This window comes from Paralichthys olivaceus, chromosome 5 (genome assembly GCF_024713975.1).
Source record: "Paralichthys olivaceus isolate ysfri-2021 chromosome 5, ASM2471397v2, whole genome shotgun sequence".
Taxonomy (NCBI): Eukaryota; Metazoa; Chordata; class Actinopteri; order Pleuronectiformes; family Paralichthyidae; genus Paralichthys; species Paralichthys olivaceus.
Window position 1 is genome coordinate 21,495,689 of NC_091097.1, and position 25,083 is coordinate 21,520,771.

Here is a 25,083-nt window from a genome sequence, read left to right on the forward strand (position 1 = left end):
TCATCACCATCATCAATGGTTCTTCTGTTGCTTTGCAACCATAGCATCTTGAGGTGTGGGTGGGCGGGAGGGTCAATTGTTCCAAAATCAATCTCAAGGTGCAATTTTGTCATATCGTTGCAAGAAAAAAATCATTACAATTTTCAAAAATGACCTTCAGCAATATTGTCAGTGTTTCATATCCAGTTGTTTCCCTGATGCAGAGTAAACTCCCTGCTCTCTCATCGCTCTCTCCAAATAAGACAATTTGAAAATGATATGTTAATAAAACATGAATAAAGTAGTGTTTTGATTAGAAACAAATCTGATGAATGCTCACTTTCACCTTTCAGTGATGATGTGAGGGTTCCATATTCTTTTTTCCTTTGATGAACAGTCTTTCCTGCTCTTTCCAAGAGGTGTCTCCTCTGAAGCAGCAGCAACAGCGCCCTCTGCAAAGAAAAGTCTAAAAAGCTTACAGCACCTGGTATTCCCAGGCAGTCTCCCATTCAAGTACTAACCAGGCCCGACCCTGCTTAGCTTCCGAGATCGGACGAGATCGGGCGTGTTCAGGGTGGTATGGCCGTAAGCGATTAACTCCACCCACAATACCTCCTTTATACATGTGAATCATCACCATCATCAATGGTTCTTCTGTTGCTTTGCAACCATAGCATCTTGAGGTGTGGGTGGGCGGGAGGGTCAATTGTTCCAAAATCAATCTCAAGGTGCAATTTTGTCATATCGTTGCAAGAAAAAAATCATTACAATTTTCAAAAATGACCTTCAGCAATATTGTCAGTGTTTCATATCCAGTTGTTTCCCTGATGCAGAGTAAACTCCCTGCTCTCTCATCGCTCTCTCCAAATAAGACAATTTGAAAATGATATGTTAATAAAACATGAATAAAGTAGTGTTTTGATTAGAAACAAATCTGATGAATGCTCACTTTCACCTTTCAGTGATGATGTGAGGGTTCCATATTCTTTTTTCCTTTGATGAACAGTCTTTCCTGCTCTTTCCAAGAGGTGTCTCCTCTGAAGCAGCAGCAACAGCGCCCTCTGCAAAGAAAAGTCTAAAAAGCTTACAGCACCTGGTATTCCCAGGCGGTCTCCCATTCAAGTACTAACCAGGCCCGACCCTGCTTAGCTTCCGAGATCGGACGAGATCGGGCGTGTTCAGGGTGGTATGGCCGTAAGCGATTAACTCCACCCACAATACCTCCTTTATACATGTGAATCATCACCATCATCAATGGTTCTTCTGTTGCTTTGCAACCATAGCATCTTGAGGTGTGGGTGGGCGGGAGGGTCAATTGTTCCAAAATCAATCTCAAGGTGCAATTTTGTCATATCGTTGCAAGAAAAAAATCATTACAATTTTCAAAAATGACCTTCAGCAATATTGTCAGTGTTTCATATCCAGTTGTTTCCCTGATGCAGAGTAAACTCCCTGCTCTCTCATCGCTCTCTCCAAATAAGACAATTTGAAAATGATATGTTAATAAAACATGAATAAAGTAGTGTTTTGATTAGAAACAAATCTGATGAATGCTCACTTTCACCTTTCAGTGATGATGTGAGGGTTCCATATTCTTTTTTCCTTTGATGAACAGTCTTTCCTGCTCTTTCCAAGAGGTGTCTCCTCTGAAGCAGCAGCAACAGCGCCCTCTGCAAAGAAAAGTCTAAAAAGCTTACAGCACCTGGTATTCCCAGGCGGTCTCCCATTCAAGTACTAACCAGGCCCGACCCTGCTTAGCTTCCGAGATCGGACGAGATCGGGCGTGTTCAGGGTGGTATGGCCGTAAGCGATTAACTCCACCCACAATACCTCCTTTATACATGTGAATCATCACCATCATCAATGGTTCTTCTGTTGCTTTGCAACCATAGCATCTTGAGGTGTGGGTGGGCGGGAGGGTCAATTGTTCCAAAATCAATCTCAAGGTGCAATTTTGTCATATCGTTGCAAGAAAAAAATCATTACAATTTTCAAAAATGACCTTCAGCAATATTGTCAGTGTTTCATATCCAGTTGTTTCCCTGATGCAGAGTAAACTCCCTGCTCTTTCATCGCTCTCTCCAAATAAGACAATTTGAAAATGATATGTTAATAAAACATGAATAAAGTAGTGTTTTGATTAGAAACAAATCTGATGAATGCTCCCTTTCACCTTTCAGTGATGATGTGAGGGTTCCATATTCTTTTTTCCTTTGATGAACAGTCTTTCCTGCTCTTTCCAAGAGGTGTCTCCTCTGAAGCAGCAGCAACAGCGCCCTCTGCAAAGAAAAGTCTAAAAAGCTTACAGCACCTGGTATTCCCAGGCAGTCTCCCATTCAAGTACTAACCAGGCCCCACGCTGCTTAGCTTCCGAGATCGGACGAGATCGGGCGTGTTCAGGGTGGTATGGCCGTAAGCGATTAACTCCACCCACAATACCTCCTTTATACATGTGAATCATCACCATCATCAATGGTTCTTCTGTTGCTTTGCAACCATAGCATCTTGAGGTGTGGGTGGGCGGGGCGGTCAATTGTTCCAAAATCAATCTCAAGGTGCAATTTTGTCATATCGTTGCAAGAAAAAAATCATTACAATTTTCAAAAATGACCTTCAGCAATATTGTCAGTGTTTCATATCCAGTTGTTTCCCTGATGCAGAGTAAACTCCCTGCTCTTTCATCGCTCTCTCCAAATAAGACAATTTGAAAATGATATGTTAATAAAACATGAATAAAGTAGTGTTTTGATTAGAAACAAATCTGATGAATGCTCACTCTCACCTTTCAGTGATGATGTGAGGGTTCCATATTCTTTTTTCCTTTGATGAACAGTCTTTCCTGCTCTTTCCAAGAGGTGTCTCCTCTGAAGCAGCAGCAACAGCGCCCTCTGCAAAGAAAAGTCTAAAAAGCTTACAGCACCTGGTATTCCCAGGCGGTCTCCCATTCAAGTACTAACCAGGCCCGACCCTGCTTAGCTTCCGAGATCGGACGAGATCGGGCGTGTTCAGGGTGGTATGGCCGTAAGCGATTAACTCCACCCACAATACCTCCTTTATACATGTGAATCATCACCATCATCAATGGTTCTTCTGTTGCTTTGCAACCATAGCATCTTGAGGTGTGGGTGGGCGGGAGTGTCAATTGTTCCAAAATCAATCTCAAGGTGCAATTTTGTCATATCGTTGCAAGAAAAAAATCATTACAATTTTCAAAAATGACCTTCAGCAATATTGTCAGTGTTTCATATCCAGTTGTTTCCCTGATGCAGAGTAAACTCCCTGCTCTTTCATCGCTCTCTCCAAATAAGACCATTTGAAAATGATATGTTAATAAAACATGAATAAAGTAGTGTTTTGATTAGAAACAAATCTGATGAATGCTCCCTTTCACCTTTCAGTGATGATGTGAGGGTTCCATATTCTTTTCTCCTTTGATGAACAGTCTTTCCTGCTCTTTCCAAGAGGTGTCTCCTCTGAAGCAGCAGCAACAGCGCCCTCTGCAAAGAAAAGTCTAAAAAGCTTACAGCACCTGGTATTCCCAGGCGGTCTCCCATTCAAGTACTAACCAGGCCCGACCCTGCTTAGCTTCCGAGATCGGACGAGATCGGGCGTGTTCAGGGTGGTATGGCCGTAAGCGATTAACTCCACCCACAATACCTCCTTTATACATGTGAATCATCACCATCATCAATGGTTCTTCTGTTGCTTTGCAACCATAGCATCTTGAGGTGTGGGTGGGCGGGAGGGTCAATTGTTCCAAAATCAATCTCAAGGTGCAATTTTGTCATATCGTTGCAAGAAAAAAATCATTACAATTTTCAAAAATGACCTTCAGCAATATTGTCAGTGTTTCATATCCAGTTGTTTCCCTGATGCAGAGTAAACTCCCTGCTCTTTCATCGCTCTCTCCAAATAAGACAATTTGAAAATGATATGTTAATAAAACATGAATAAAGTAGTGTTTTGATTAGAAACAAATCTGATGAATGCTCACTTTCACCTTTCAGTGATGATGTGAGGGTTCCATATTCTTTTTTCCTTTGATGAACAGTCTTTCCTGCTCTTTCCAAGAGGTGTCTCCTCTGAAGCAGCAGCAACAGCGCCCTCTGCAAAGAAAAGTCTAAAAAGCTTACAGCACCTGGTATTCCCAGGTGGTCTCCCATTCAAGTACTAACCAGGCCCGACCCTGCTTAGCTTCCGAGATCGGACGAGATCGGGCGTGTTCAGGGTGGTATGGCCGTAAGCGATTAACTCCACCCACAATACCTCCTTTATACATGTGAATCATCACCATCATCAATGGTTCTTCTGTTGCTTTGCAACCATAGCATCTTGAGGTGTGGGTGGGCGGGAGGGTCAATTGTTCCAAAATCAATCTCAAGGTGCAATTTTGTCATATCGTTGCAAGAAAAAAATCATTACAATTTTCAAAAATGACCTTCAGCAATATTGTCAGTGTTTCATATCCAGTTGTTTCCCTGATGCAGAGTAAACTCCCTGCTCTTTCATCGCTCTCTCCAAATAAGACAATTTGAAAATGATATGTTAATAAAACATGAATAAAGTAGTGTTTTGATTAGAAACAAATCTGATGAATGCTCCCTTTCACCTTTCAGTGATGATGTGAGGGTTCCATATTCTTTTTTCCTTTGATGAACAGTCTTTCCTGCTCTTTCCAAGAGGTGTCTCCTCTGAAGCAGCAGCAACAGCGCCCTCTGCAAAGAAAAGTCTAAAAAGCTTACAGCACCTGGTATTCCCAGGCAGTCTCCCATTCAAGTACTAACCAGGCCCCACGCTGCTTAGCTTCCGAGATCGGACGAGATCGGGCGTGTTCAGGGTGGTATGGCCGTAAGCGATTAACTCCACCCACAATACCTCCTTTATACATGTGAATCATCACCATCATCAATGGTTCTTCTGTTGCTTTGCAACCATAGCATCTTGAGGTGTGGGTGGGCGGGGCGGTCAATTGTTCCAAAATCAATCTCAAGGTGCAATTTTGTCATATCGTTGCAAGAAAAAAATCATTACAATTTTCAAAAATGACCTTCAGCAATATTGTCAGTGTTTCATATCCAGTTGTTTCCCTGATGCAGAGTAAACTCCCTGCTCTTTCATCGCTCTCTCCAAATAAGACCATTTGAAAATGATATGTTAATAAAACATGAATAAAGTAGTGTTTTGATTAGAAACAAATCTGATGAATGCTCACTCTCACCTTTCAGTGATGATGTGAGGGTTCCATATTCTTTTTTCCTTTGATGAACAGTCTTTCCTGCTCTTTCCAAGAGGTGTCTCCTCTGAAGCAGCAGCAACAGCGCCCTCTGCAAAGAAAAGTCTAAAAAGCTTACAGCACCTGGTATTCCCAGGCGGTCTCCCATTCAAGTACTAACCAGGCCCGACCCTGCTTAGCTTCCGAGATCGGACGAGATCGGGCGTGTTCAGGGTGGTATGGCCGTAAGCGATTAACTCCACCCACAATACCTCCTTTATACATGTGAATCATCACCATCATCAATGGTTCTTCTGTTGCTTTGCAACCATAGCATCTTGAGGTGTGGGTGGGCGGGAGTGTCAATTGTTCCAAAATCAATCTCAAGGTGCAATTTTGTCATATCGTTGCAAGAAAAAAATCATTACAATTTTCAAAAATGACCTTCAGCAATATTGTCAGTGTTTCATATCCAGTTGTTTCCCTGATGCAGAGTAAACTCCCTGCTCTTTCATCGCTCTCTCCAAATAAGACCATTTGAAAATGATATGTTAATAAAACATGAATAAAGTAGTGTTTTGATTAGAAACAAATCTGATGAATGCTCCCTTTCACCTTTCAGTGATGATGTGAGGGTTCCATATTCTTTTCTCCTTTGATGAACAGTCTTTCCTGCTCTTTCCAAGAGGTGTCTCCTCTGAAGCAGCAGCAACAGCGCCCTCTGCAAAGAAAAGTCTAAAAAGCTTACAGCACCTGGTATTCCCAGGCGGTCTCCCATTCAAGTACTAACCAGGCCCGACCCTGCTTAGCTTCCGAGATCGGACGAGATCGGGCGTGTTCAGGGTGGTATGGCCGTAAGCGATTAACTCCACCCACAATACCTCCTTTATACATGTGAATCATCACCATCATCAATGGTTCTTCTGTTGCTTTGCAACCATAGCATCTTGAGGTGTGGGTGGGCGGGAGGGTCAATTGTTCCAAAATCAATCTCAAGGTGCAATTTTGTCATATCGTTGCAAGAAAAAAATCATTACAATTTTCAAAAATGACCTTCAGCAATATTGTCAGTGTTTCATATCCAGTTGTTTCCCTGATGCAGAGTAAACTCCCTGCTCTTTCATCGCTCTCTCCAAATAAGACAATTTGAAAATGATATGTTAATAAAACATGAATAAAGTAGTGTTTTGATTAGAAACAAATCTGATGAATGCTCACTTTCACCTTTCAGTGATGATGTGAGGGTTCCATATTCTTTTTTCCTTTGATGAACAGTCTTTCCTGCTCTTTCCAAGAGGTGTCTCCTCTGAAGCAGCAGCAACAGCGCCCTCTGCAAAGAAAAGTCTAAAAAGCTTACAGCACCTGGTATTCCCAGGCGGTCTCCCATTCAAGTACTAACCAGGCCCGACCCTGCTTAGCTTCCGAGATCGGATGAGATTGGGCGTGTTCAGGGTGGTATGGCCGTAAGCGATTAACTCCACCCACAATACCTCCTTTATACATGTGAATCATCACCATCATCAATGGTTCTTCTGTTGCTTTGCAACCATAGCATCTTGAGGTGTGGGTGGGCGGGAGGGTCAATTGTTCCAAAATCAATCTCAAGGTGCAATTTTGTCATATCGTTGCAAGAAAAAAATCATTACAATTTTCAAAAATGACCTTCAGCAATATTGTCAGTGTTTCATATCCAGTTGTTTCCCTGATGCAGAGTAAACTCCCTGCTCTTTCATCGCTCTCTCCAAATAAGACAATTTGAAAATGATATGTTAATAAAACATGAATAAAGTAGTGTTTTGATTAGAAACAAATCTGATGAATGCTCCCTTTCACCTTTCAGTGATGATGTGAGGGTTCCATATTCTTTTTTCCTTTGATGAACAGTCTTTCCTGCTCTTTCCAAGAGGTGTCTCCTCTGAAGCAGCAGCAACAGCGCCCTCTGCAAAGAAAAGTCTAAAAAGCTTACAGCACCTGGTATTCCCAGGCAGTCTCCCATTCAAGTACTAACCAGGCCCCACGCTGCTTAGCTTCCGAGATCGGACGAGATCGGGCGTGTTCAGGGTGGTATGGCCGTAAGCGATTAACTCCACCCACAATACCTCCTTTATACATGTGAATCATCACCATCATCAATGGTTCTTCTGTTGCTTTGCAACCATAGCATCTTGAGGTGTGGGTGAGCGGGAGGGTCAATTGTTCCAAAATCAATCTCAAGGTGCAATTTTGTCATATCGTTGCAAGAAAAAAATCATTACAATTTTCAAAAATGACCTTCAGCAATATTGTCAGTGTTTCATATCCAGTTGTTTCCCTGATGCAGAGTAAACTCCCTGCTCTCTCATCGCTCTCTCCAAATAAGACCATTTGAAAATGATATGTTAATAAAACATGAATAAAGTAGTGTTTTGATTAGAAACAAATCTGATGAATGCTCCCTTTCACCTTTCAGTGATGATGTGAGGGTTCCATATTCTTTTCTCCTTTGATGAACAGTCTTTCCTGCTCTTTCCAAGAGGTGTCTCCTCTGAAGCAGCAGCAACAGCGCCCTCTGCAAAGAAAAGTCTAAAAAGCTTACAGCACCTGGTATTCCCAGGCGGTCTCCCATTCAAGTACTAACCAGGCCCGACCCTGCTTAGCTTCCGAGATCGGACGAGATCGGGCGTGTTCAGGGTGGTATGGCCGTAAGCGATTAACTCCACCCACAATACCTCCTTTATACATGTGAATCATCACCATCATCAATGGTTCTTCTGTTGCTTTGCAACCATAGCATCTTGAGGTGTGGGTGGGCGGGAGGGTCAATTGTTCCAAAATCAATCTCAAGGTGCAATTTTGTCATATCGTTGCAAGAAAAAAATCATTACAATTTTCAAAAATGACCTTCAGCAATATTGTCAGTGTTTCATATCCAGTTGTTTCCCTGATGCAGAGTAAACTCCCTGCTCTTTCATCGCTCTCTCCAAATAAGACAATTTGAAAATGATATGTTAATAAAACATGAATAAAGTAGTGTTTTGATTAGAAACAAATCTGATGAATGCTCACTCTCACCTTTCAGTGATGATGTGAGGGTTCCATATTCTTTTTTCCTTTGATGAACAGTCTTTCCTGCTCTTTCCAAGAGGTGTCTCCTCTGAAGCAGCAGCAACAGCGCCCTCTGCAAAGAAAAGTCTAAAAAGCTTACAGCACCTGGTATTCCCAGGCGGTCTCCCATTCAAGTACTAACCAGGCCCGACCCTGCTTAGCTTCCGAGATCGGACGAGATCGGGCTTGTTCAGGGTGGTATGGCCTTAAGTGATTAACTCCACCCACAATACCTCCTTTATACATGTGAATCATCACCATCATCAATGGTTCTTCTGTTGCTTTGCAACCATAGCATCTTGAGGTGTGGGTGGGCGGGGCGGTCAATTGTTCCAAAATCAATCTCAAGGTGCAATTTTGTCATATCGTTGCAAGAAAAAAATCATTACAATTTTCAAAAATGACCTTCAGCAATATTGTCAGTGTTTCATATCCAGTTGTTTCCCTGATGCAGAGTAAACTCCCTGCTCTTTCATCGCTCTCTCCAAATAAGACCATTTGAAAATGATATGTTAATAAAACATGAATAAAGTAGTGTTTTGATTAGAAACAAATCTGATGAATGCTCACTTTCACCTTTCAGTGATGATGTGAGGGTTCCATATTCTTTTTTCCTTTGATGAACAGTCTTTCCTGCTCTTTCCAAGAGGTGTCTCCTCTGAAGCAGCAGCAACAGCGCCCTCTGCAAAGAAAAGTCTAAAAAGCTTACAGCACCTGGTATTCCCAGGCGGTCTCCCATTCAAGTACTAACCAGGCCCCACCCTGCTTAGCTTCCGAGATCGGACGAGATCGGGCATGTTCAGGGTGGTATGGCCGTAAGCGATTAACTCCACCCATAATACCTCCTTTATACATGTGAATCATCACCATCATCAATGGTTCTTCTGTTGCTTTGCAACCATAGCATCTTGAGGTGTGGGTGGGCGGGAGGGTCAATTGTTCCAAAATCAATCTCAAGGTGCAATTTTGTCATATCGTTGCAAGAAAAAAATCATTACAATTTTCAAAAATGACCTTCAGCAATATTGTCAGTGTTTCATATCCAGTTGTTTCCCTGATGCAGAGTAAACTCCCTGCTCTTTCATCGCTCTCTCCAAATAAGACAATTTGAAAATGATATGTTAATAAAACATGAATAAAGTAGTGTTTTGATTAGAAACAAATCTGATGAATGCTCCCTTTCACCTTTCAGTGATGATGTGAGGGTTCCATATTCTTTTCTCCTTTGATGAACAGTCTTTCCTGCTCTTTCCAAGAGGTGTCTCCTCTGAAGCAGCAGCAACAGCGCCCTCTGCAAAGAAAAGTCTAAAAAGCTTACAGCACCTGGTATTCCCAGGCGGTCTCCCATTCAAGTACTAACCAGGCCCCACCCTGCTTAGCTTCCGAGATCTGACGAGATCGGGCATGTTCAGGGTGGTATGGCCGTAAGCGATTAACTCCACCCACAATACCTCCTTTATACATGTGAATCATCACCATCATCAATGGTTCTTCTGTTGCTTTGCAACCATAGCATCTTGAGGTGTGGGTGGGCGGGAGGGTCAATTGTTCCAAAATCAATCTCAAGGTGCAATTTTGTCATATCGTTGCAAGAAAAAAATCATTACAATTTTCAAAAATGACCTTCAGCAATATTGTCAGTGTTTCATATCCAGTTGTTTCCCTGATGCAGAGTAAACTCCCTGCTCTTTCATCGCTCTCTCCAAATAAGACAATTTGAAAATGATATGTTAATAAAACATGAATAAAGTAGTGTTTTGATTAGAAACAAATCTGATGAATGCTCACTTTCACCTTTCAGTGATGATGTGAGGGTTCCATATTCTTTTTTCCTTTGATGAACAGTCTTTCCTGCTCTTTCCAAGAGGTGTCTCCTCTGAAGCAGCAGCAACAGCGCCCTCTGCAAAGAAAAGTCTAAAAAGCTTACAGCACCTGGTATTCCCAGGCGGTCTCCCATTCAAGTACTAACCAGGCCCGACCCTGCTTAGCTTCCGAGATCGGACGAGATCGGGCATGTTCAGGGTGGTATGGCCGTAAGCGATTAACTCCACCCACAATACCTCCTTTATACATGTGAATCATCACCATCATCAATGGTTCTTCTGTTGCTTTGCAACCATAGCATCTTGAGGTGTGGGTGGGCGGGAGGGTCAATTGTTCCAAAATCAATCTCAAGGTGCAATTTTGTCATATCGTTGCAAGAAAAAAATCATTACAATTTTCAAAAATGACCTTCAGCAATATTGTCAGTGTTTCATATCCAGTTGTTTCCCTGATGCAGAGTAAACTCCCTGCTCTTTCATCGCTCTCTCCAAATAAGACAATTTGAAAATGATATGTTAATAAAACATGAATAAAGTAGTGTTTTGATTAGAAACAAATCTGATGAATGCTCACTTTCACCTTTCAGTGATGATGTGAGGGTTCCATATTCTTTTTTCCTTTGATGAACAGTCTTTCCTGCTCTTTCCAAGAGGTGTCTCCTCTGAAGCAGCAGCAACAGCGCCCTCTGCAAAGAAAAGTCTAAAAAGCTTACAGCACCTGGTATTCCCAGGCGGTCTCCCATTCAAGTACTAACCAGGCCCGACCCTGCTTAGCTTCCGAGATCGGACGAGATCGGGCGTGTTCAGGGTGGTATGGCCGTAAGCGATTAACTCCACCCACAATACCTCCTTTATACATGTGAATCATCACCATCATCAATGGTTCTTCTGTTGCTTTGCAACCATAGCATCTTGAGGTGTGGGTGGGCGGGAGTGTCAATTGTTCCAAAATCAATCTCAAGGTGCAATTTTGTCATATCGTTTCAAGAAAAAAATCATTACAATTTTCAAAAATGACCTTCAGCAATATTGTCAGTGTTTCATATCCAGTTGTTTCCCTGATGCAGAGTAAACTCCCTGCTCTTTCATCGCTCTCTCCAAATAAGACAATTTGAAAATGATATGTTAATAAAACATGAATAAAGTAGTGTTTTGATTAGAAACAAATCTGATGAATGATCCCTTTCACCTTTCAGTGATGATGTGAGGGTTCCATATTCTTTTTTCCTTTGATGAACAGTCTTTCCTGCTCTTTCCAAGAGGTGTCTCCTCTGAAGCAGCAGCAACAGCGCCCTCTGCAAAGAAAAGTCTAAAAAGCTTACAGCACCTGGTATTCCCAGGCGGTCTCCCATTCAAGTACTAACCAGGCCCGACCCTGCTTAGCTTCCGAGATCGGACGAGATCGGGCGTGTTCAGGGTGGTATGGCCGTAAGCGATTAACTCCACCCACAATACCTCCTTTATACATGTGAATCATCACCATCATCAATGGTTCTTCTGTCTCTTTGCAACCATAGCATCTTGAGGTGTGGGTGGGCGGGGCGGTCAATTGTTCCAAAATCAATCTCAAGGTGCAATTTTGTCATATCGTTGCAAGAAAAAAATCATTACAATTTTCAAAAATGACCTTCAGCAATATTGTCAGTGTTTCATATCCAGTTGTTTCCCTGATGCAGAGTAAACTCCCTGCTCTTTCATCGCTCTCTCCAAATAAGACAATTTGAAAATGATATGTTAATAAAACATGAATAAAGTAGTGTTTTGATTAGAAACAAATCTGATGAATGCTCACTCTCACCTTTCAGTGATGATGTGAGGGTTCCATATTATTTTTTCCTTTGATGAACAGTCTTTCCTGCTCTTTCCAAGAGGTGTCTCCTCTGAAGCAGCAGCAACAGCGCCCTCTGCAAAGAAAAGTCTAAAAAGCTTACAGCACCTGGTATTCCCAGGCGGTCTCCGATTCAAGTACTAACCAGGCCCGACCCTGCTTAGCTTCCGAGATCGGACAAGATCGGGCTTGTTCAGGGTGGTATGGCCTTAAGTGATTAACTCCACCCACAATACCTCCTTTATACATGTGAATCATCACCATCATCAATGGTTCTTCTGTTGCTTTGCAACCATAGCATCTTGAGGTGTGGGTGGGCGGGGCGGTCAATTGTTCCAAAATCAATCTCAAGGTGCAATTTTGTCATATCGTTGCAAGAAAAAAATCATTACAATTTTCAAAAATGACCTTCAGCAATATTGTCAGTGTTTCATATCCAGTTGTTTCCCTGATGCAGAGTAAACTCCCTGCTCTTTCATCGCTCTCTCCAAATAAGACCATTTGAAAATGATATGTTAATAAAACATGAATAAAGTAGTGTTTTGATTAGAAACAAATCTGATGAATGCTCACTTTCACCTTTCAGTGATGATGTGAGGGTTCCATATTCTTTTTTCCTTTGATGAACAGTCTTTCCTGCTCTTTCCAAGAGGTGTCTCCTCTGAAGCAGCAGCAACAGCGCCCTCTGCAAAGAAAAGTCTAAAAAGCTTACAGCACCTGGTATTCCCAGGCGGTCTCCCATTCAAGTACTAACCAGGCCCCACCCTGCTTAGCTTCCGAGATCGGACGAGATCGGGCATGTTCAGGGTGGTATGGCCGTAAGCGATTAACTCCACCCACAATACCTCCTTTATACATGTGAATCATCACCATCATCAATGGTTCTTCTGTTGCTTTGCAACCATAGCATCTTGAGGTGTGGGTGGGCGGGAGGGTCAATTGTTCCAAAATCAATCTCAAGGTGCAATTTTGTCATATCGTTGCAAGAAAAAAATCATTACAATTTTCAAAAATGACCTTCAGCAATATTGTCAGTGTTTCATATCCAGTTGTTTCCCTGATGCAGAGTAAACTCCCTGCTCTTTCATCGCTCTCTCCAAATAAGACCATTTGAAAATGATATGTTAATAAAACATGAATAAAGTAGTGTTTTGATTAGAAACAAATCTGATGAATGCTCACTTTCACCTTTCAGTGATGATGTGAGGGTTCCATATTCTTTTTTCCTTTGATGAACAGTCTTTCCTGCTCTTTCCAAGAGGTGTCTCCTCTGAAGCAGCAGCAACAGCGCCCTCTGCAAAGAAAAGTCTAAAAAGCTTACAGCACCTGGTATTCCCAGGCGGTCTCCCATTCAAGTACTAACCAGGCCCGACCCTGCTTAGCTTCCGAGATCGGACGAGATCGGGCATGTTCAGGGTGGTATGGCCGTAAGCGATTAACTCCACCCACAATACCTCCTTTATACATGTGAATCATCACCATCATCAATGGTTCTTCTGTTGCTTTGCAACCATAGCATCTTGAGGTGTGGGTGGGCGGGAGGGTCAATTGTTCCAAAATCAATCTCAAGGTGCAATTTTGTCATATCGTTGCAAGAAAAAAATCATTACAATTTTCAAAAATGACCTTCAGCAATATTGTCAGTGTTTCATATCCAGTTGTTTCCCTGATGCAGAGTAAACTCCCTGCTCTTTCATCGCTCTCTCCAAATAAGACAATTTGAAAATGATATGTTAATAAAACATGAATAAAGTAGTGTTTTGATTAGAAACAAATCTGATGAATGCTCACTCTCACCTTTCAGTGATGATGTGAGGGTTCCATATTCTTTTTTCCTTTGATGAACAGTCTTTCCTGCTCTTTCCAAGAGGTGTCTCCTCTGAAGCAGCAGCAACAGCGCCCTCTGCAAAGAAAAGTCTAAAAAGCTTACAGCACCTGGTATTCCCAGGCGGTCTCCCATTCAAGTACTAACCAGGCCCGACCCTGCTTAGCTTCCGAGATCGGACGAGATCGGGCTTGTTCAGGGTGGTATGGCCTTAAGTGATTAACTCCACCCACAATACCTCCTTTATACATGTGAATCATCACCATCATCAATGGTTCTTCTGTTGCTTTGCAACCATAGCATCTTGAGGTGTGGGTGGGCGGGGCGGTCAATTGTTCCAAAATCAATCTCAAGGTGCAATTTTGTCATATCGTTGCAAGAAAAAAATCATTACAATTTTCAAAAATGACCTTCAGCAATATTGTCAGTGTTTCATATCCAGTTGTTTCCCTGATGCAGAGTAAACTCCCTGCTCTTTCATCGCTCTCTCCAAATAAGACCATTTGAAAATGATATGTTAATAAAACATGAATAAAGTAGTGTTTTGATTAGAAACAAATCTGATGAATGCTCACTTTCACCTTTCAGTGATGATGTGAGGGTTCCATATTCTTTTTTCCTTTGATGAACAGTCTTTCCTGCTCTTTCCAAGAGGTGTCTCCTCTGAAGCAGCAGCAACAGCGCCCTCTGCAAAGAAAAGTCTAAAAAGCTTACAGCACCTGGTATTCCCAGGCGGTCTCCCATTCAAGTACTAACCAGGCCCCACCCTGCTTAGCTTCCGAGATCGGACGAGATCGGGCATGTTCAGGGTGGTATGGCCGTAAGCGATTAACTCCACCCATAATACCTCCTTTATACATGTGAATCATCACCATCATCAATGGTTCTTCTGTTGCTTTGCAACCATAGCATCTTGAGGTGTGGGTGGGCGGGAGGGTCAATTGTTCCAAAATCAATCTCAAGGTGCAATTTTGTCATATCGTTGCAAGAAAAAAATCATTACAATTTTCAAAAATGACCTTCAGCAATATTGTCAGTGTTTCATATCCAGTTGTTTCCCTGATGCAGAGTAAACTCCCTGCTCTTTCATCGCTCTCTCCAAATAAGACCATTTGAAAATGATATGTTAATAAAACATGAATAAAGTAGTGTTTTGATTAGAAACAAATCTGATGAATGCTCCCTTTCACCTTTCAGTGATGATGTGAGGGTTCCATATTCTTTTCTCCTTTGATGAACAGTCTTTCCTGCTCTTTCCAAGAGGTGTCTCCTCTGAAGCAGCAGCAACAGCGCCCTCTGCAAAGAAAAGTCTAAAAAGCTTACAGCACCTGGTATTCCCAGGCGGTCTCCCATTCAAGTACTAACCAGGCCCCACCCTGCTTAGCTTCCGAGATCTGACGAGATCGGGCATGTTCAGGGTGGTATGGCCGTAAGCGATTAACTCCACCCACAATACCTCCTTTATACATGTGAATCATCACCATCATCAATGGTTCTTCTGTTGCTTTGCAACCATAGCATCTTGAGGTGTGGGTGGGCGGGAGGGTCAATTGTTCCAAAATCAATCTCAAGGTGCAATTTTGTCATATCGTTGCAAGAAAAAAATCATTACAATTTTCAAAAATGACCTTCAGCAATATTGTCAGTGTTTCATATCCAGTTGTTTCCCTGATGCAGAGTAAACTCCCTGCTCTTTCATCGCTCTCTCCAAATAAGACAATTTGAAAATGATATGTTAATAAAACATGAATAAAGTAGTGTTTTGATTAGAAACAAATCTGATGAATGCTCACTTTCACCTTTCAGTGATGATGTGAGGGTTCCATATTCTTTTTTCCTTTGATGAACAGTCTTTCCTGCTCTTTCCAAGAGGTGTCTCCTCTGAAGCAGCAGCAACAGCGCCCTCTGCAAAGAAAAGTCTAAAAAGCTTACAGCACCTGGTATTCCCAGGCGGTCTCCCATTCAAGTACTAACCAGGCCCGACCCTGCTTAGCTTCCGAGATCGGACGAGATCGGGCATGTTCAGGGTGGTATGGCCGTAAGCGATTAACTCCACCCACAATACCTCCTTTATACATGTGAATCATCACCATCATCAATGGTTCTTCTGTTGCTTTGCAACCATAGCATCTTGAGGTGTGGGTGGGCGGGAGGGTCAATTGTTCCAAAATCAATCTCAAGGTGCAATTTTGTCATATCGTTGCAAGAAAAAAATCATTACAATTTTCAAAAATGACCTTCAGCAATATTGTCAGTGTTTCATATCCAGTTGTTTCCCTGATGCAGAGTAAACTCCCTGCTCTTTCATCGCTCTCTCCAAATAAGACAATTTGAAAATGATATGTTAATAAAACATGAATAAAGTAGTGTTTTGATTAGAAACAAATCTGATGAATGCTCACTTTCACCTTTCAGTGATGATGTGAGGGTTCCATATTCTTTTTTCCTTTGATGAACAGTCTTTCCTGCTCTTTCCAAGAGGTGTCTCCTCTGAAGCAGCAGCAACAGCGCCCTCTGCAAAGAAAAGTCTAAAAAGCTTACAGCACCTGGTATTCCCAGGCGGTCTCCCATTCAAGTACTAACCAGGCCCGACCCTGCTTAGCTTCCGAGATCGGACGAGATCGGGCGTGTTCAGGGTGGTATGGCCGTAAGCGATTAACTCCACCCACAATACCTCCTTTATACATGTGAATCATCACCATCATCAATGGTTCTTCTGTTGCTTTGCAACCATAGCATCTTGAGGTGTGGGTGGGCGGGAGTGTCAATTGTTCCAAAATCAATCTCAAGGTGCAATTTTGTCATATCGTTTCAAGAAAAAAATCATTACAATTTTCAAAAATGACCTTCAGCAATATTGTCAGTGTTTCATATCCAGTTGTTTCCCTGATGCAGAGTAAACTCCCTGCTCTTTCATCGCTCTCTCCAAATAAGACAATTTGAAAATGATATGTTAATAAAACATGAATAAAGTAGTGTTTTGATTAGAAACAAATCTGATGAATGATCCCTTTCACCTTTCAGTGATGATGTGAGGGTTCCATATTCTTTTTTCCTTTGATGAACAGTCTTTCCTGCTCTTTCCAAGAGGTGTCTCCTCTGAAGCAGCAGCAACAGCGCCCTCTGCAAAGAAAAGTCTAAAAAGCTTACAGCACCTGGTATTCCCAGGCGGTCTCCCATTCAAGTACTAACCAGGCCCGACCCTGCTTAGCTTCCGAGATCGGACGAGATCGGGCGTGTTCAGGGTGGTATGGCCGTAAGCGATTAACTCCACCCACAATACCTCCTTTATACATGTGAATCATCACCATCATCAATGGTTCTTCTGTCTCTTTGCAACCATAGCATCTTGAGGTGTGGGTGGGCGGGGCGGTCAATTGTTCCAAAATCAATCTCAAGGTGCAATTTTGTCATATCGTTGCAAGAAAAAAATCATTACAATTTTCAAAAATGACCTTCAGCAATATTGTCAGTGTTTCATATCCAGTTGTTTCCCTGATGCAGAGTAAACTCCCTGCTCTTTCATCGCTCTCTCCAAATAAGACAATTTGAAAATGATATGTTAATAAAACATGAATAAAGTAGTGTTTTGATTAGAAACAAATCTGATGAATGCTCACTCTCACCTTTCAGTGATGATGTGAGGGTTCCATATTATTTTTTCCTTTGATGAACAGTCTTTCCTGCTCTTTCCAAGAGGTGTCTCCTCTGAAGCAGCAGCAACAGCGCCCTCTGCAAAGAAAAGTCTAAAAAGCTTACAGCACCTGGTATTCCCAGGCGGTCTCCGATTCAAGTACTAACCAGGCCCGACCCTGCTTAGCTTCCGAGATCGGACAAGATCGGGCTTGTTCAGGGTGGTATGGCCTTAAGTGATTAACTCCACCCACAATACCTCCTTTATACATGTGAATCATCACCATCATCAATGGTTCTTCTGTTGCTTTGCAACCATAGCATCTTGAGGTGTGGGTGGGCGGGGCGGTCAATTGTTCCAAAATCAATCTCAAGGTGCAATTTTGTCATATCGTTGCAAGAAAAAAATCATTACAATTTTCAAAAATGACCTTCAGCAATATTGTCAGTGTTTCATATCCAGTTGTTTCCCTGATGCAGAGTAAACTCCCTGCTCTTTCATCGCTCTCTCCAAATAAGACCATTTGAAAATGATATGTTAATAAAACATGAATAAAGTAGTGTTTTGATTAGAAACAAATCTGATGAATGCTCACTTTCACCTTTCAGTGATGATGTGAGGGTTCCATATTCTTTTTTCCTTTGATGAACAGTCTTTCCTGCTCTTTCCAAGAGGTGTCTCCTCTGAAGCAGCAGCAACAGCGCCCTCTGCAAAGAAAAGTCTAAAAAGCTTACAGCACCTGGTATTCCCAGGCGGTCTCCCATTCAAGTACTAACCAGGCCCCACCCTGCTTAGCTTCCGAGATCGGACGAGATCGGGCATGTTCAGGGTGGTATGGCCGTAAGCGATTAACTCCACCCACAATACCTCCTTTATACATGTGAATCATCACCATCATCAATGGTTCTTCTGTTGCTTTGCAACCATAGCATCTTGAGGTGTGGGTGGGCGGGAGGGTCAATTGTTCCAAAATCAATCTCAAGGTGCAATTTTGTCATATCGTTGCAAGAAAAAAATCATTACAATTTTCAAAAATGACCTTCAGCAATATTGTCAGTGTTTCATATCCAGTTGTTTCCCTGATGCAGAGTAAACTCCCTGCTCTTTCATCGCTCTCTCCAAATAAGACCATTTGAAAATGATATGTTAATAAAACATGAATAAAGTAGTGTTTTGATTAGAAACAAATCTGATGAATGCTCACTTTCACCTTTCAGTGATGATGTGAGGGTTCCATATTCTTTTTTCCTTTGATGAACAGTCTTTCCTGCTCTTTCCAAGAGGTGTCTCCTCTGAAGCAGCAGCAACAGCGCCCTCTGCAAAGAAAAGTCTAAAAAGCTTACAGCACCTGGTATTCCCAGGCGGTCTCCCATTCAAGTACTAACCAGGCCCCACCCTGCTTAGCTTCCGAGATCGGACGAGATCGGGCATGTTCAGGGTGGTATGGCCGTAAGCGATTAACTCCACCCACAATACCTCCTTTATACATGTGAATCATCACCATCATCAATGGTTCTTCTGTTGCTTTGCAACCATAGCATCTTGAGGTGTGGGTGGGCGGGAGGGTCAATTGTTCCAAAATCAATCTCAAGGTGCAATTTTGTCATATCGTTGCAAGAAAAAAATCATTACAATTTTCAAAAATGACCTTCAGCAATATTGTCAGTGTTTCATATCCAGTTGTTTCCCTGATGCAGAGTAAACTCCCTGCTCTTTCATCGCTCTCTCCAAATAAGACAATTTGAAAATGATATGTTAATAAAACATGAATAAAGTAGTGTTTTGATTAGAAACAAATCTGATGAATGCTCACTTTCACCTTTCAGTGATGATGTGAGGGTTCCATATTCTTTTTTCCTTTGATGAACAGTCTTTCCTGCTCTTTCCAAGAGGTGTCTCCTCTGAAGCAGCAGCAACAGCGCCCTCTGCAAAGAAAAGTCTAAAAAGCTTACAGCACCTGGTATTCCCAGGCGGTCTCCCATTCAAGTACTAACCAGGCCCGACCCTGCTTAGCTTCCGAGATCGGACGAGATCGGGCGTGTTCAGGGTGGTATGGCCGTAAGCGATTAACTCCACCCACAATACCTCCTTTATACATGTGAATCATCACCATCATCAATGGTTCTTCTGTTGCTTTGCAACCATAGCATCTTGAGGTGTGGGTGGGCGGGGCGGTCAATTGTTCCAAAATCAATCTCAAGGTGCAATTTTGTCATATCGTTGCAAGAAAAAAATCATTACAATTTTCAAAAATGACCTTCAGCAATATTGTCAGTGTTTCATATCCAGTTGTTTCCCTGATGCAGAGTAAACTCCCTGCTCTTTCATCGCTCTCTCCAAATAAGACAATTTGAAAATGATATGTTAATAAAACATGAATAAAGTAGTGTTTTGATTAGAAACAAATCTGATGAATGCTCACTTTCACCTTTCAGTGATGATGTGAGGGTTCCATATTCTTTTTTCCTTTGATGAACAGTCTTTCCTGCTCTTTCCAAGAGGTGTCTCCTCTGAAGCAGCAGCAACAGCGCCCTCTGCAAAGAAAAGTCTAAAAAGCTTACAGCACCTGGTATTCCCAGGCGGTCTCCCATTCAAGTACTAACCAGGCCCGACCCTGCTTAGCTTCCGAGATCGGACGAGATCGGGCGTGTTCAGGGTGGTATGGCCGTAAGCGATTAACTCCACCCACAATACCTCCTTTATACATGTGAATCATCACCATCATCAATGGTTCTTCTGTTGCTTTGCAACCATAGCATCTTGAGGTGTGGGTGAGCGGGAGGGTCAATTGTTCCAAAATCAATCTCAAGGTGCAATTTTGTCATATCGTTGCAAGAAAAAAATCATTACAATTTTCAAAAATGACCTTCAGCAATATTGTCAGTGTTTCATATCCAGTTGTTTCCCTGATGCAGAGTAAACTCCCTGCTCTCTCATCGCTCTCTCCAAATAAGACAATTTGAAAATGATATGTTAATAAAACATGAATAAAGTAGTGTTTTGATTAGAAACAAATCTGATGAATGCTCCCTTTCACCTTTCAGTGATGATGTGAGGGTTCCATATTCTTTTTTCCTTTGATGAACAGTCTTTCCTGCTCTTTCCAAGAGGTGTCTCCTCTGAAGCAGCAGCAACAGCGCCCTCTGAAAAGAAAAGTCTAAAAAGCTTACAGCACCTGGTATTCCCAGGCGGTCTCCCATTCAAGTACTAACCAGGCCCGACCCTGCTTAGCTTCCGAGATCGGACGAGATCGGGCGTGTTCAGGGTGGTATGGCCGTAAGCGATTAACTCCACCCACAATACCTCCTTTATACATGTGAATCATCACCATCATCAATGGTTCTTCTGTTGCTTTGCAACCATAGCATCTTGAGGTGTGGGTGGGCGGGAGGGTCAATTGTTCCAAAATCAATCTCAAGGTGCAATTTTGTCATATCGTTGCAAGAAAAAAATCATTACAATTTTCAAAAATGACCTTCAGCAATATTGTCAGTGTTTCATATCCAGTTGTTTCCCTGATGCAGAGTAAACTCCCTGCTCTCTCATCGCTCTCTCCAAATAAGACAATTTGAAAATGATATGTTAATAAAACATGAATAAAGTAGTGTTTTGATTAGAAACAAATCTGATGAATGCTCCCTTTCACCTTTCAGTGATGATGTGAGGGTTCCATATTCTTTTTTCCTTTGATGAACAGTCTTTCCTGCTCTTTCCAAGAGGTGTCTCCTCTGAAGCAGCAGCAACAGCGCCCTCTGCAAAGAAAAGTCTAAAAAGCTTACAGCACCTGGTATTCCCAGGCGGTCTCCCATTCAAGTACTAACCAGGCCCGACCCTGCTTAGCTTCCGAGATCGGACGAGATCGGGCGTGTTCAGGGTGGTATGGCCGTAAGCGATTAACTCCACCCACAATACCTCCTTTATACATGTGAATCATCACCATCATCAATGGTTCTTCTGTTGCTTTGCAACCATAGCATCTTGAGGTGTGGGTGGGCGGGAGGGTCAATTGTTCCAAAATCAATCTCAAGGTGCAATTTTGTCATATCGTTGCAAGAAAAAAATCATTACAATTTTCAAAAATTACCTTCAGCAATATTGTCAGTGTTTCATATCCAGTTGTTTCCCTGATGCAGAGTAAACTCCCTGCTCTTTCATCGCTCTCTCCAAATAAGACCATTTGAAAATGATATGTTAATAAAACATGAATAAAGTAGTGTTTTGATTAGAAACAAATCTGATGAATGCTCACTTTCACCTTTCAGTGATGATGTGAGGGTTCCATATTCTTTTTTCCTTTGATGAACAGTCTTTCCTGCTCTTTCCAAGAGGTGTCTCCTCTGAAGCAGCAGCAACAGCGCCCTCTGCAAAGAAAAGTCTAAAAAGCTTACAGCACCTGGTATTCCCAGGCGGTCTCCCATTCAAGTACTAACCAGGCCCGACCCTGCTTAGCTTCCGAGATCGGACGAGATCGGGCGTGTTCAGGGTGGTATGGCCGTAAGCGATTAACTCCACCCACAATACCTCCTTTATACATGTGAATCATCACCATCATCAATGGTTCTTCTGTTGCTTTGCAACCATAGCATCTTGAGGTGTGGGTGGGCGGGAGGGTCAATTGTTCCAAAATCAATCTCAAGGTGCAATTTTGTCATATCGTTGCAAGAAAAAAATCATTACAATTTTCAAAAATGACCTTCAGCAATATTGTCAGTGTTTCATATCCAGTTGTTTCCCTGATGCAGAGTAAACTCCCTGCTCTTTCATCGCTCTCTCCAAATAAGACAATTTGAAAATGATATGTTAATAAAACATGAATAAAGTAGTGTTTTGATTAGAAACAAATCTGATGAATGCTCCCTTTCACCTTTCAGTGATGATGTGAGGGTTCCATATTCTTTTTTCCTTTGATGAACAGTCTTTCCTGCTCTTTCCAAGAGGTGTCTCCTCTGAAGCAGCAGCAACAGCGCCCTCTGCAAAGAAAAGTCTAAAAAGCTTACAGCACCTGGTATTCCCAGGCGGTCTCCCATTCAAGTACTAACCAGGCCCGATCCTGCTTAGCTTCCGAGATCGGACGAGATCGGGCGTGTTCAGGGTGGTATGGCCGTAAGCGATTAACTCCACCCACAATACCTCCTTTATACATGTGAATCATCACCATCATCAATGGTTCTTCTGTTGCTTTGCAACCATAGCATCTTGAGGTGTGGGTGGGCGGGAGGGTCAATTGTTCCAAAATCAATCTCAAGGTGCAATTTTGTCATATCGTTGCAAGAAAAAAATCATTACAATTTTCAAAAATTACCTTCAGCAATATTGTCAGTGTTTCATATCCAGTTGTTTCCCTGATGCAGAGTAAACTCCCTGCTCTCTCATCGCTCTCTCCAAATAAGACCATTTGAAAATGATATGTTAATAAAACATGAATAAAGTAGTGTTTTGATTAGAAACAAATCTGATGAATGCTCACTTTCACCTTTCAGTGATGATGTGAGGGTTCCATATTCTTTTTTCCTTTGATGAACAGTCTTTCCTGCTCTTTCCAAGAGGTGTCTTCTCTGAAGCAGCAGCAACAGCGCCCTCTGCAAAGAAAAGTCTAAAAAGCTTACAGCACCTGGTATTCCCAGGCGGTCTCCCATTCAAGTACTAACCAGGCCCGACCCTGCTTAGCTTCCGAGATCGGACGAGATCGGGCGTGTTCAGGGTGGTATGGCCGTAAGCGATTAACTCCACCCACAATACCTCCTTTATACATGTGAATCATCACCATCATCAATGGTTCTTCTGTTGCTTTGCAACCATAGCATCTTGAGGTGTGGGTGGGCGGGAGGGTCAATTGTTCCAAAATCAATCTCAAGGTGCAATTTTGTCATATCGTTGCAAGAAAAAAATCATTACAATTTTCAAAAATGACCTTCAGCAATATTGTCAGTGTTTCATATCCAGTTGTTTCCCTGATGCAGAGTAAACTCCCTGCTCTCTCATCGCTCTCTCCAAATAAGACCATTTGAAAATGATATGTTAATAAAACATGAATAAAGTAGTGTTTTGATTAGAAACAAATCTGATGAATGCTCACTTTCACCTTTCAGTGATGATGTGAGGGTTCCATATTCTTTTTTCCTTTGATGAACAGTCTTTCCTGCTCTTTCCAAGAGGTGTCTCCTCTGAAGCAGCAGCAACAGCGCCCTCTGCAAAGAAAAGTCTAAAAAGCTTACAGCACCTGGTATTCCCAGGCGGTCTCCCATTCAAGTACTAACCAGGCCCGACCCTGCTTAGCTTCCGAGATCGGACGAGATCGGGCGTGTTCAGGGTGGTATGGCCGTAAGCGATTAACTCCACCCACAATACCTCCTTTATACATGTGAATCATCACCATCATCAATGGTTCTTCTGTTGCTTTGCAACCATAGCATCTTGAGGTGTGGGTGGGCGGGAGGGTCAATTGTTCCAAAATCAATCTCAAGGTGCAATTTTGTCATATCGTTGCAAGAAAAAAATCATTACAATTTTCAAAAATGACCTTCAGCAATATTGTCAGTGTTTCATATCCAGTTGTTTCCCTGATGCAGAGTAAACTCCCTGCTCTTTCATCGCTCTCTCCAAATAAGACCATTTGAAAATGATATGTTAATAAAACATGAATAAAGTAGTGTTTTGATTAGAAACAAATCTGATGAATGCTCACTTTCACCTTTCAGTGATGATGTGAGGGTTCCATATTCTTTTTTCCTTTGATGAACAGTCTTTCCTGCTCTTTCCAAGAGGTGTCTTCTCTGAAGCAGCAGCAACAGCGCCCTCTGCAAAGAAAAGTCTAAAAAGCTTACAGCACCTGGTATTCCCAGGCGGTCTCCCATTAAAGTACTAACCAGGCCCGACCCTGCTTAGCTTCCGAGATCGGACGAGATCGGGCGTGTTCAGGGTGGTATGGCCGTAAGCGATTAACTCCACCCACAATACCTCCTTTATACATGTGAATCATCACCATCATCAATGGTTCTTCTGTTGCTTTGCAACCATAGCATCTTGAGGTGTGGGTGGGCGGGAGGGTCAATTGTTCCAAAATCAATCTCAAGGTGCAATTTTGTCATATCGTTGCAAGAAAAAAATCATTACAATTTTCAAAAATGACCTTCAGCAATATTGTCAGTGTTTCATATCCAGTTGTTTCCCTGATGCAGAGTAAACTCCCTGCTCTCTCATCGCTCTCTCCAAATAAGACCATTTGAAAATGATATGTTAATAAAACATGAATAAAGTAGTGTTTTGATTAGAAACAAATCTGATGAATGCTCACTTTCACCTTTCAGTGATGATGTGAGGGTTCCATATTCTTTTTTCCTTTGATGAACAGTCTTTCCTGCTCTTTCCAAGAGGTGTCTCCTCTGAAGCAGCAGCAACAGCGCCCTCTGCAAAGAAAAGTCTAAAAAGCTTACAGCACCTGGTATTCCCAGGCGGTCTCCCATTCAAGTACTAACCAGGCCCGACCCTGCTTAGCTTCCGAGATCGGACGAGATCGGGCGTGTTCAGGGTGGTATGGCCGTAAGCGATTAACTCCACCCACAATACCTCCTTTATACATGTGAATCATCACCATCATCAATGGTTCTTCTGTTGCTTTGCAACCATAGCATCTTGAGGTGTGGGTGGGCGGGAGGGTCAATTGTTCCAAAATCAATCTCAAGGTGCAATTTTGTCATA

At 42.2% G+C, this 25,083-nt stretch overlaps 39 non-coding genes and 2 pseudogenes across 39 annotated transcripts; all 41 read right to left on the minus strand.

The window, feature by feature from the left end:
* Nucleotides 1–451: 451 nt before the first annotated feature.
* Nucleotides 452–570, minus strand: LOC138408680 (5S ribosomal RNA). Its single transcript, XR_011241999.1, has one exon. It is a non-coding gene; the product is annotated as a 5S ribosomal RNA (ribosomal RNA).
* A 490-nt stretch (nucleotides 571–1,060) lies between these two features.
* LOC138410199 (5S ribosomal RNA) lies at nucleotides 1,061–1,179 on the minus strand. The gene has a single exon (XR_011242995.1). It is a non-coding gene; the product is annotated as a 5S ribosomal RNA (ribosomal RNA).
* A 490-nt stretch (nucleotides 1,180–1,669) lies between these two features.
* On the minus strand, nucleotides 1,670–1,788 carry LOC138410200 (5S ribosomal RNA). The gene has a single exon (XR_011242996.1). It is a non-coding gene; the product is annotated as a 5S ribosomal RNA (ribosomal RNA).
* Nucleotides 1,789–2,278: 490 nt separating this feature from the next.
* LOC138409152 (5S ribosomal RNA) lies at nucleotides 2,279–2,397 on the minus strand. Its single transcript, XR_011242472.1, has one exon. It is a non-coding gene; the product is annotated as a 5S ribosomal RNA (ribosomal RNA).
* Nucleotides 2,398–2,887: 490 nt separating this feature from the next.
* LOC138410201 (5S ribosomal RNA) lies at nucleotides 2,888–3,006 on the minus strand. Its single transcript, XR_011242997.1, has one exon. It is a non-coding gene; the product is annotated as a 5S ribosomal RNA (ribosomal RNA).
* Nucleotides 3,007–3,496: 490 nt separating this feature from the next.
* On the minus strand, nucleotides 3,497–3,615 carry LOC138410202 (5S ribosomal RNA). The gene has a single exon (XR_011242998.1). It is a non-coding gene; the product is annotated as a 5S ribosomal RNA (ribosomal RNA).
* A 490-nt stretch (nucleotides 3,616–4,105) lies between these two features.
* On the minus strand, nucleotides 4,106–4,224 carry LOC138410164 (5S ribosomal RNA). The gene has a single exon (XR_011242960.1). It is a non-coding gene; the product is annotated as a 5S ribosomal RNA (ribosomal RNA).
* Nucleotides 4,225–4,714: 490 nt separating this feature from the next.
* On the minus strand, nucleotides 4,715–4,833 carry LOC138409153 (5S ribosomal RNA). Its single transcript, XR_011242473.1, has one exon. It is a non-coding gene; the product is annotated as a 5S ribosomal RNA (ribosomal RNA).
* A 490-nt stretch (nucleotides 4,834–5,323) lies between these two features.
* LOC138410203 (5S ribosomal RNA) lies at nucleotides 5,324–5,442 on the minus strand. Its single transcript, XR_011242999.1, has one exon. It is a non-coding gene; the product is annotated as a 5S ribosomal RNA (ribosomal RNA).
* A 490-nt stretch (nucleotides 5,443–5,932) lies between these two features.
* On the minus strand, nucleotides 5,933–6,051 carry LOC138410204 (5S ribosomal RNA). The gene has a single exon (XR_011243000.1). It is a non-coding gene; the product is annotated as a 5S ribosomal RNA (ribosomal RNA).
* Nucleotides 6,052–6,541: 490 nt separating this feature from the next.
* Nucleotides 6,542–6,660, minus strand: LOC138408766 (5S ribosomal RNA). Its single transcript, XR_011242085.1, has one exon. It is a non-coding gene; the product is annotated as a 5S ribosomal RNA (ribosomal RNA).
* A 490-nt stretch (nucleotides 6,661–7,150) lies between these two features.
* On the minus strand, nucleotides 7,151–7,269 carry LOC138409155 (5S ribosomal RNA). Its single transcript, XR_011242475.1, has one exon. It is a non-coding gene; the product is annotated as a 5S ribosomal RNA (ribosomal RNA).
* A 490-nt stretch (nucleotides 7,270–7,759) lies between these two features.
* Nucleotides 7,760–7,878, minus strand: LOC138410205 (5S ribosomal RNA). Its single transcript, XR_011243001.1, has one exon. It is a non-coding gene; the product is annotated as a 5S ribosomal RNA (ribosomal RNA).
* Nucleotides 7,879–8,368: 490 nt separating this feature from the next.
* Nucleotides 8,369–8,487, minus strand: LOC138409331 (5S ribosomal RNA). The gene has a single exon (XR_011242651.1). It is a non-coding gene; the product is annotated as a 5S ribosomal RNA (ribosomal RNA).
* A 490-nt stretch (nucleotides 8,488–8,977) lies between these two features.
* LOC138408563 (5S ribosomal RNA) lies at nucleotides 8,978–9,096 on the minus strand. The gene has a single exon (XR_011241882.1). It is a non-coding gene; the product is annotated as a 5S ribosomal RNA (ribosomal RNA).
* Nucleotides 9,097–9,586: 490 nt separating this feature from the next.
* Nucleotides 9,587–9,705, minus strand: LOC138408708 (5S ribosomal RNA). The gene has a single exon (XR_011242027.1). It is a non-coding gene; the product is annotated as a 5S ribosomal RNA (ribosomal RNA).
* A 490-nt stretch (nucleotides 9,706–10,195) lies between these two features.
* Nucleotides 10,196–10,314, minus strand: LOC138408436 (5S ribosomal RNA). Its single transcript, XR_011241755.1, has one exon. It is a non-coding gene; the product is annotated as a 5S ribosomal RNA (ribosomal RNA).
* A 490-nt stretch (nucleotides 10,315–10,804) lies between these two features.
* On the minus strand, nucleotides 10,805–10,923 carry LOC138410207 (5S ribosomal RNA). Its single transcript, XR_011243003.1, has one exon. It is a non-coding gene; the product is annotated as a 5S ribosomal RNA (ribosomal RNA).
* A 490-nt stretch (nucleotides 10,924–11,413) lies between these two features.
* LOC138410208 (5S ribosomal RNA) lies at nucleotides 11,414–11,532 on the minus strand. Its single transcript, XR_011243004.1, has one exon. It is a non-coding gene; the product is annotated as a 5S ribosomal RNA (ribosomal RNA).
* Nucleotides 11,533–12,022: 490 nt separating this feature from the next.
* Nucleotides 12,023–12,141, minus strand: LOC138409825 (5S ribosomal RNA; annotated as a pseudogene).
* A 490-nt stretch (nucleotides 12,142–12,631) lies between these two features.
* LOC138408564 (5S ribosomal RNA) lies at nucleotides 12,632–12,750 on the minus strand. The gene has a single exon (XR_011241883.1). It is a non-coding gene; the product is annotated as a 5S ribosomal RNA (ribosomal RNA).
* Nucleotides 12,751–13,240: 490 nt separating this feature from the next.
* On the minus strand, nucleotides 13,241–13,359 carry LOC138408437 (5S ribosomal RNA). Its single transcript, XR_011241756.1, has one exon. It is a non-coding gene; the product is annotated as a 5S ribosomal RNA (ribosomal RNA).
* A 490-nt stretch (nucleotides 13,360–13,849) lies between these two features.
* LOC138409332 (5S ribosomal RNA) lies at nucleotides 13,850–13,968 on the minus strand. The gene has a single exon (XR_011242652.1). It is a non-coding gene; the product is annotated as a 5S ribosomal RNA (ribosomal RNA).
* A 490-nt stretch (nucleotides 13,969–14,458) lies between these two features.
* Nucleotides 14,459–14,577, minus strand: LOC138408565 (5S ribosomal RNA). The gene has a single exon (XR_011241884.1). It is a non-coding gene; the product is annotated as a 5S ribosomal RNA (ribosomal RNA).
* Nucleotides 14,578–15,067: 490 nt separating this feature from the next.
* On the minus strand, nucleotides 15,068–15,186 carry LOC138408709 (5S ribosomal RNA). The gene has a single exon (XR_011242028.1). It is a non-coding gene; the product is annotated as a 5S ribosomal RNA (ribosomal RNA).
* Nucleotides 15,187–15,676: 490 nt separating this feature from the next.
* Nucleotides 15,677–15,795, minus strand: LOC138408438 (5S ribosomal RNA). The gene has a single exon (XR_011241757.1). It is a non-coding gene; the product is annotated as a 5S ribosomal RNA (ribosomal RNA).
* A 490-nt stretch (nucleotides 15,796–16,285) lies between these two features.
* LOC138410209 (5S ribosomal RNA) lies at nucleotides 16,286–16,404 on the minus strand. The gene has a single exon (XR_011243005.1). It is a non-coding gene; the product is annotated as a 5S ribosomal RNA (ribosomal RNA).
* Nucleotides 16,405–16,894: 490 nt separating this feature from the next.
* LOC138410210 (5S ribosomal RNA) lies at nucleotides 16,895–17,013 on the minus strand. The gene has a single exon (XR_011243006.1). It is a non-coding gene; the product is annotated as a 5S ribosomal RNA (ribosomal RNA).
* Nucleotides 17,014–17,503: 490 nt separating this feature from the next.
* LOC138409826 (5S ribosomal RNA) lies at nucleotides 17,504–17,622 on the minus strand (annotated as a pseudogene).
* Nucleotides 17,623–18,112: 490 nt separating this feature from the next.
* Nucleotides 18,113–18,231, minus strand: LOC138408566 (5S ribosomal RNA). The gene has a single exon (XR_011241885.1). It is a non-coding gene; the product is annotated as a 5S ribosomal RNA (ribosomal RNA).
* A 490-nt stretch (nucleotides 18,232–18,721) lies between these two features.
* Nucleotides 18,722–18,840, minus strand: LOC138408567 (5S ribosomal RNA). The gene has a single exon (XR_011241886.1). It is a non-coding gene; the product is annotated as a 5S ribosomal RNA (ribosomal RNA).
* A 490-nt stretch (nucleotides 18,841–19,330) lies between these two features.
* LOC138410211 (5S ribosomal RNA) lies at nucleotides 19,331–19,449 on the minus strand. Its single transcript, XR_011243007.1, has one exon. It is a non-coding gene; the product is annotated as a 5S ribosomal RNA (ribosomal RNA).
* A 490-nt stretch (nucleotides 19,450–19,939) lies between these two features.
* On the minus strand, nucleotides 19,940–20,058 carry LOC138410212 (5S ribosomal RNA). Its single transcript, XR_011243008.1, has one exon. It is a non-coding gene; the product is annotated as a 5S ribosomal RNA (ribosomal RNA).
* Nucleotides 20,059–20,548: 490 nt separating this feature from the next.
* LOC138410213 (5S ribosomal RNA) lies at nucleotides 20,549–20,667 on the minus strand. The gene has a single exon (XR_011243009.1). It is a non-coding gene; the product is annotated as a 5S ribosomal RNA (ribosomal RNA).
* A 490-nt stretch (nucleotides 20,668–21,157) lies between these two features.
* Nucleotides 21,158–21,276, minus strand: LOC138410214 (5S ribosomal RNA). Its single transcript, XR_011243010.1, has one exon. It is a non-coding gene; the product is annotated as a 5S ribosomal RNA (ribosomal RNA).
* Nucleotides 21,277–21,766: 490 nt separating this feature from the next.
* On the minus strand, nucleotides 21,767–21,885 carry LOC138410215 (5S ribosomal RNA). Its single transcript, XR_011243011.1, has one exon. It is a non-coding gene; the product is annotated as a 5S ribosomal RNA (ribosomal RNA).
* A 490-nt stretch (nucleotides 21,886–22,375) lies between these two features.
* On the minus strand, nucleotides 22,376–22,494 carry LOC138408778 (5S ribosomal RNA). Its single transcript, XR_011242098.1, has one exon. It is a non-coding gene; the product is annotated as a 5S ribosomal RNA (ribosomal RNA).
* A 490-nt stretch (nucleotides 22,495–22,984) lies between these two features.
* On the minus strand, nucleotides 22,985–23,103 carry LOC138410216 (5S ribosomal RNA). Its single transcript, XR_011243012.1, has one exon. It is a non-coding gene; the product is annotated as a 5S ribosomal RNA (ribosomal RNA).
* Nucleotides 23,104–23,593: 490 nt separating this feature from the next.
* On the minus strand, nucleotides 23,594–23,712 carry LOC138410218 (5S ribosomal RNA). Its single transcript, XR_011243014.1, has one exon. It is a non-coding gene; the product is annotated as a 5S ribosomal RNA (ribosomal RNA).
* Nucleotides 23,713–24,202: 490 nt separating this feature from the next.
* On the minus strand, nucleotides 24,203–24,321 carry LOC138408302 (5S ribosomal RNA). The gene has a single exon (XR_011241621.1). It is a non-coding gene; the product is annotated as a 5S ribosomal RNA (ribosomal RNA).
* A 490-nt stretch (nucleotides 24,322–24,811) lies between these two features.
* On the minus strand, nucleotides 24,812–24,930 carry LOC138410219 (5S ribosomal RNA). The gene has a single exon (XR_011243015.1). It is a non-coding gene; the product is annotated as a 5S ribosomal RNA (ribosomal RNA).
* Between the last annotated feature and the right edge of the window lie 153 nt (nucleotides 24,931–25,083).